Source organism: Euphorbia lathyris, chromosome 7, assembly GCF_963576675.1.
Source record: "Euphorbia lathyris chromosome 7, ddEupLath1.1, whole genome shotgun sequence".
Taxonomy (NCBI): domain Eukaryota; kingdom Viridiplantae; phylum Streptophyta; class Magnoliopsida; order Malpighiales; family Euphorbiaceae; genus Euphorbia; species Euphorbia lathyris.
The window spans coordinates 12,725,114-12,732,771 of NC_088916.1; the positions used below are offsets into that span (position 1 = coordinate 12,725,114).

Below are 7,658 nucleotides of genomic sequence, written 5' to 3' on the forward strand. Positions count from 1 at the left end.
ATAAAATAACTTCATCTAGAGGTTGTTCAAAGTAAGAATTGAAAACCTACTAAGGATTACAATTTACACGTCCAAAATATATAGGGATATATAATGTATTTAAGATTCTTATGGAATCATCAGTTTAGATTTTACATACAAAATAATATCAGTGTAGGCTTAACGTTTAAAAAAAAAATCAATTTAGATCTCGATAACAAAATGCGACATATCATTCATATTGACAGAACTTAACAAAGAAATATGAATGACATACCAAGTTCCATTATCAAAACCTAAATTGGTACTCTATTTTAACCTTAAGTTTATATTGATGCTATTTTATATGTGGAGAATCGCAACTAGATTCTATTTTTACAACCAGACCTTTAGTCATGTTGGCTCAAATCCCGTCCAGCGGGTACTTGACAGCCATACTCACTCCGGCTGGAGAGCAGTGGACGAAAATGAAGAGAATTCTTGTATCAGAAATGCTTTCTCCGTCGAAAAAAAAGTTATTCTACGGGAAAAGGCTCAATGAACAACAGTAGCACCAAAAATCTGCAGATAAAAAGTAAGCCAGCCACATGTTTATATATATTATATATTAAATAAAAATAGTTAATTCTGTTTTATTATATTTTTGGAATTATTTGAAATATCTGCAACAGATAAAAACAAGGCAGATTGCATCCTCTAGGATCAAAACCATTTTTAGAAGCCATAATGGAATATTATATTATATATACTTATAAAATTGAAAGTCATGAACAGTGCGAATTCTAAAAAATTCTCAATTTCTGCCAATTTTACCCTTAAAATTTACTTCCACATCTATCCTTGCTAATTTCATTTTTTCTTCACAGCTCCCCATCTAACTAGGTGTTAAACGGTGTCGTTTTTTTTCTGCTAGATTTACCCTTAAAATCTACTTCCACATCTATCCTTGCTAATTTCTTTTTTGTTCACAGCTCTCATCTAACTAGGTGTTAAATGGTGTCATTTTAGAACATCATTAGGGCTTCAAACTACCCCCAACTTCCATCTTGGTATTTATGTTTTTTTTTTTCCAAAAAAAACATAATTAAGCCTCTAAACTTTATCTATTTAAGGATTAAACTCTCGATCAATTATTTTTACATATTGAATCATTGATCATTGATTTTGTTATGAATTCGGTCCTTATTTAACTTTTTCATCGATGGCATGCATCGTTAGGACGATTCGGCTTATTGACCTTGGCAAATAAAAATAAGAGTTTATTAACTAGGATAGATCAAGAGTAAAAAGTAACAAGAAATTACATAAATTAATTAGCAATAGATTCTTCCAAATTCGATATTTTCCTCTTTGATTTTGTGATTTTCATCATTATAATCGTCAAATCGATCTTCTCCTTTCCCAAACTCGATAGAAAAGTTAAATAAGAGCCAAATCCATAACAAACTCAATAATCAATGTGTCAAACCCGACCCAAAATAAGATCAGATAAGACGATGAGACATTACCACTGACTTATTATATAAACCAGTAGCAATATCTCTCAATTAAGGAGAAAAATCAAATCAAAAACCAAATTCTGGTTTAAAGCTAAAATGAATAACATATATCGTTTCCAGCTTAACTTTTTCATACGGAGTCCGATTAAGGCGATTCAAAAACCCCTGGAAACGTAAGTTAATAATAAAGAACTTTCATTTAGGACTCCATGACAGATTCGGCCTATATCTGGTCGAAAAATGCATCACAAGATTCAAGTACGAATCTGATTTTCCAGCATCACCTATATAGACAAGTTATGACTTACTCACAACCAATATCACAGTATTCCACAAATTCTCAACTTCAGCTAACATGTAGACAGTACAAACCAAACAAAAGGACACTGCCAAAAACAAGTTCTTCAAGTGTCCGTATACTATCCACATATATGTACATGAACAAAATGGATGCAATACCCTAGAGACGACTTGCACCTCGTAGCTGTAACCGAACCTCGCCCTAGGATCGAGTACCCCTCTCGGTACCTTGCACTTCCTCGCCTAAAACAAAACAATAAAAACATTTGGAAAACATGAGATAAAAATCTCAATAAGAAACTATCAGCTATAAAAATCAACTTTACTTAACATAACTACATATATATATACATTTATCAAGGATTTAATCAAAACCTTGTAAAATATACTTAAAACTAAAGTTCATAATAGAATCAAGGTATTAAACCAAAAACCAAAAATATATAATCTTGTATCCATTCTTGAGTTCATCCCCTTATAATTCAAATCACAATTCACAACATATACGAGACGTCTCTTAACAGTGCCTATCCCATATGGTCTTACCCAACACTTCTCTGCCATACCCAATAGGTCTTCAGACTGTGTACACAGGCCATATTTCTCACTAAATATGGTCTTTAAAATTAAATCCACCATACCGGACTACTCTCAATGGATACCAAACATTTAATTCCACATATATATATAGATTGAAACCAAAAACATATATGTATATATGTATATACTTCACTTGATCATAATCAAGCTCACAAGTGGTCAATTCTCCAAAATATCAATCCTTAATCAAATAAGATTCCAAAGTTAATCAATCAACGAAAACGTCAAATCAACATAACTAAGTAAAATCTGTAATTCATCTATAAACATAGTCAATAGTTCATTGGAACTATAATTTCACAATAAAAAGCAAGATTGTGAAAAACCTCAATTTTACAATGTTCCGGCATAACCCTAAAATATCAATTTTTGGAAATTCTTTGATTATATATATATCTATATACATAAAACTCAAAATATAGTTGATAGTTACTTACCTTAGCTATGAATTGAAGAAAATACACCCGTTCAATTCTCCGCTAAATCAGTCTAAGACGTTTCCCCTCCAAACACTTCCGAAATTCAGAAACTCTTCGATTAGGATTTAGATCTATGCCTACGGATGCTATAGTTTAAGTTCCAAGTGATTTGGACGGTCGAATCTCCGTAAATCAAAGAAACGGTGGAGAAACGGTCGAAGAACGACGAAGAACGATGAAAATACAAAAGAAAAGAAAGAAAGAAAAGAAAGACGGTGATGGTCGAATAAGCTCTGGAACATTTGAGATATAAATCTCAAATTTGGCAAATATCCCTTTTGATCCTCCATCTTTATATAATCTTTTAATCATTACCCTAAATTTTTAATTTACACCTAAACTCATCGAATTAATTCCAAATTTTTCCTATAATACCAAATAAAAATCACATACCCAATAATTATAATATATATTAATATCTAGGTATAAATTCTAGAAATTTAAACACGGACGTGACACAATGGCTCAATATGAAAAAATAATTAAACATGAGATTAATTCTTAAAACAGATAAAGTTTAAGGGTTTAATTGTACTTTTTGCCTTTCTTCTTTCGTTCCCGTCTCTCACTGCCTCTTCTCCTTTCTTTCTTTTTTGCCTTCCTCTAGCTATTATTTTTTTCTCTCCACACGCAGAATATGAGTTTCATCATAGGAAAAAAAATTATGGGTCATCACATAAATAGAGCAGAGCACTCTCTATATAAATTTTCAAATTATTACGGGTTGAATGTATAGATGATAAATGTCAAATTTGATCCTGACGTTTTTTAGAAAATACAGATTTTGTCTCAACATATAAAAACAGTATAAATTAATCCTAACGTTTTTATGCAAGATCAGTTTTAGATCTATGTTACTGCAACGTTTTAACTGTCACATCGAGCTTTCCAAATAAATTTATCGATAAACTGTAGCAGTTAAATTTACACCATTTTGTATGTTCTAACTCTATATTTCTCCTTTTTTCAAAGGAAAAAACTTTATATTTCTCCAAAAATGTTTGAGTTTATTTTTTATATTCCTTTTTATTGATGGAAAAGAATTGGCAATTTTATTTTTTTAACTGCAAATTTATTATTTCATAAATAATTTAAATTTATTAAATAAATAAACTTATTTTTTTAACCGAAGCGAAGCGAGGTATTCTTCTAGTAAAAATATAAAATTCGTACATTATATTCCTTCAATGATATGACATCCTAGGAAACATGTGTTTTCCAATTTATTATTCAACAAGTGATAATACTAATTCAGAGATGTGTTTTATACCACAAAATTAAAGATAACGTTTTTAGTTGTGTTTTCTGGTGAAATCTTTTTTATGATAATGACGGCTTTTTTATTCTGCTAATCTCCTAGATTTTGGAGTTTTTTTTTTCACATTTTAATCTCAAGATAACTTTGTTTTATTTGTAATTTTTTTTCGTTCTCTCTTTAATTGTACTCTGTCATATTATATTTTTTTCATAGAACAACAAAACAATTTTGTCTATTAAATCATTCTTCGAGAATAAAATTAAGAAGTCTAATATGGATGGAGTGTGTTTTTTATCTTCATTGTGCCAAAAACAATGTCAAACATCGTCTACTATTATTGTACATTTAAATGACTTCAAAAAATTATTTCAAAAAATGACTTCAAAATTAAAAAGTTGAAGAATTAAAATTGCTTAAAAAATTTAATAAGTTTTCAGATTTTTCAATTTTGATGTTTTAATTTTGAACTTGTTTTTAAGAAAGCGAAAAATCTAATCCATCTCTTTGTAACATAAAAAAAACATTACATACCTATTTGGTTGTTCAAAGTAAGAATTGAAAACCTACGAAGGATTACAATTTACACGAACAAAATATATAGAGATAATGTACCAAAATAGATTTAAAGTTTTTGAGAATAATCAATTTAAGCTACACCTATAAAATAGCATCAATGTAAACTTAATGTTTAGAAAAGAGTACAAATTTAGACCTCAATAACAGAATGCAACATGTTATTCATATTGATAGAACTTTACGAACATAATATGAATGGTGTACCATGTTCCATTATCGAAACCTAAATTGGTACTATTTTTTAAAATTTAAGTCTACCTTGGTTCTATTTTGTATGTGGAGCCTAAATTGATGATTAATCACACAACATTGATTAATAAAATAACTTTATCTAGAGGGTGTTCTGAGTAAGAATTGAAAACCAATGAAGGATTACAATTTACACGTCCAAAATATATAGGGATAATGTACCAAAATAGACTTAAGGTTTTTGGGAAATCATCAATTTAGACTTTACGTACAAAATAATATCAGTGTAGGCTTAACGTTTAAAAAAAATTCAATTTAGACCTCGATAACAAAATGCGACATGTCATTCATATTGACAGAACTTAACCAAGAAATATGAATGACGTACCAAGTTCCATTATTAAAACCTAAATTGGTACTCTTTTTAACCTTAAGTCTACATTGATGCTATTTTATATATGGAGAATCGCAACAAGATTCTATTTTTGCAACCAGACCTTTAATCATGTCGGCTCAATTCCCATCCAACGGGTACTTGACAGACGTACTCACTCCGGCTGGAGAGCAGTGATTGAAAATGAAGAGATTTCTTGTATCAGAAATGCTTTCTCCGTAAAAAAAAAACAAAAGTTATTCTACGCGAAAAGGCTCGAAGAGCTAATCATCTTGTTCGTGATGTGTACAACCAATGCTCGAAATGTGACGACGGTGGCTTTCTGAACATCCGATTTGTCTCGAGACATTATTGTGCGAATTTGATTCGGAATATATTATTCATCTGGAGATCTTTTCGGGATGGAAAGAAGGATGGAGGACTAGTTTTGAGGATGAAGAACATGTCGATGCGATTTTCGCCATGCTTGCTTATATATGCGTTTTCGGATTATTTGCCTTGCCTGAAAGAACTTGACTTGGATTGTCATGGATAATTATGAAGGAAGCTAACAAGATTATTAGGAAATATCGAAATCCTATAATTGAAGAAAGGTTTCAACAATGGAGGATTGGGAAAAACAAAGAAGTGGAGGACTTGCTTGATGTGTTTATTACACTAAAATATCATAATGGTGACCCTTTAACTACTAGAAAATCCATGTTTACTGATGGAAATTTCCGTAGTAAAAACCTAAATTCCGTCAGTAAACCAGTTTACACGGATATTGACGGTTTGAAGAACGTGGATAAAAAATACGTCAGAAAAGTATTTGGACGGAATGCTGACGGGATTTATTGATGGATGCTGACGGAATTTCCGTCATTGATTCTGACGTTTTTCTTGCAAACATGTTTCGTTAAAACATTTTGACGTTTTTGTTGACGTTAAAACCGTCAAAGTTTCTAACGATACTGTTGATGGAAATTTCTTCCGTTAGCATACTTCTTCCGTCAGAAACACGTTTCTAGTGGAAGATTCCGTCAGTAGATTTAAAATCAGTTTTTTAATAAATAATAATTGATTTTAATTAAAATTCGTAATACATATATAAATATTATTTGTTACATTAATATTATATTTGGATTGAAGGGAGCTAATAAATAAATAATAATAAAAGTTGAACACCTTTGCATTTTGACAGAATTCCGTCAAATGTTATTGACGGACTCCATTCCATAGAACATTTTGTCAGTAATCAGGATTTTTCTTATAGTGTTGCTATTAAAGGAAGAAATTCAAGCTCAAATAAGTGCAAGTATCTATGTTTCATAGTTATGTCTAGTGACGGATCCAGAAACAAATATGTGGCGAATAATTTCGTCAGATATTGTGTCTAAGATGCCAAATTCGTTATAGAATACAATGTAATTAGCGACGATTGCTATATTTTTAGTGATGAAATTTCCCATGATAGTTGTAATTTTTTTATTAATTCCAAGAAATAATGTTAGCAATAGTCGACAAACCTTCAAATGCATTAGAATGGGCACTAGCGGAGATGATAAACCAGCCAAAGATTCAAGAATTAGATAGAGTTGTTGGAAAAGAGAGACTAGTTGAAGAATTTGATTTCTCACAGTTAAATTATATCAAGGCATGCATAAGAGAATCTTTTCGTCTCCATCATGTAACTCTATTCAATCTTCCTCATGTCGCCATGATCGATACGACAGTAGATAACTACTTCATTCCCAAAGGCGGTCACATTCTTCTCAGTCGTATGGCCTCAGGCGGAACTCTAAAGTTTGGGATGAACCCGAAAAGTTCAAGCCTGAGAGACATTTGAAGAATGAAGGATCTAGTCAAGTTACATTATCAGAGCCTAATTTACATTTTATCTCCTTCAGCATCGGAAAACGTAGATGTCCGTGAATAGAAATGGAAACGACAATGACTATGATGTTGTTTGTTAGGCTTCTACAAGCATTTAGCTGGACAACACCTCCTAACCAAACAAGCCTTGATCTCACCGAGTCTACCGATAGTCTTGCAGTTTCTAAGCCTTTAGTTGTATTAGCACTTCCTCGTTTACCACCATGTTTTTACCTTTATTAGTCTATCGATATGCAGCTCCATGCAAATATAGATATTCTAAATTTCTTAAACTAATTAGTTGGGATGGAAACCAATACAGTTTTCATGGGTACATGACACTATCCAAACCCTAAATAAAAGGGTTTAGAACGAGAATGAAATTTAAAAATTTCCAGTGATGGGTATGGGTAGAGTGATACAGATAATATCTACAGATCTTATAATGTTGTAGTTTTGAATATGTTTTGATATTGTTCTATCTTATTTTTGAATTTCAATTATATGTATCTCGCCTTATACTCATACTA

At 31.1% G+C, this 7,658-nt stretch overlaps 1 pseudogene; it reads left to right on the forward strand.

Moving 5' to 3' along the window:
- Positions 1 to 374: 374 nt before the first annotated feature.
- On the forward strand, positions 375 to 7,371 carry LOC136236012 (phenylalanine N-monooxygenase CYP79D16-like; annotated as a pseudogene).
- The last annotated feature ends 287 nt before the right edge of the window (positions 7,372 to 7,658 follow it).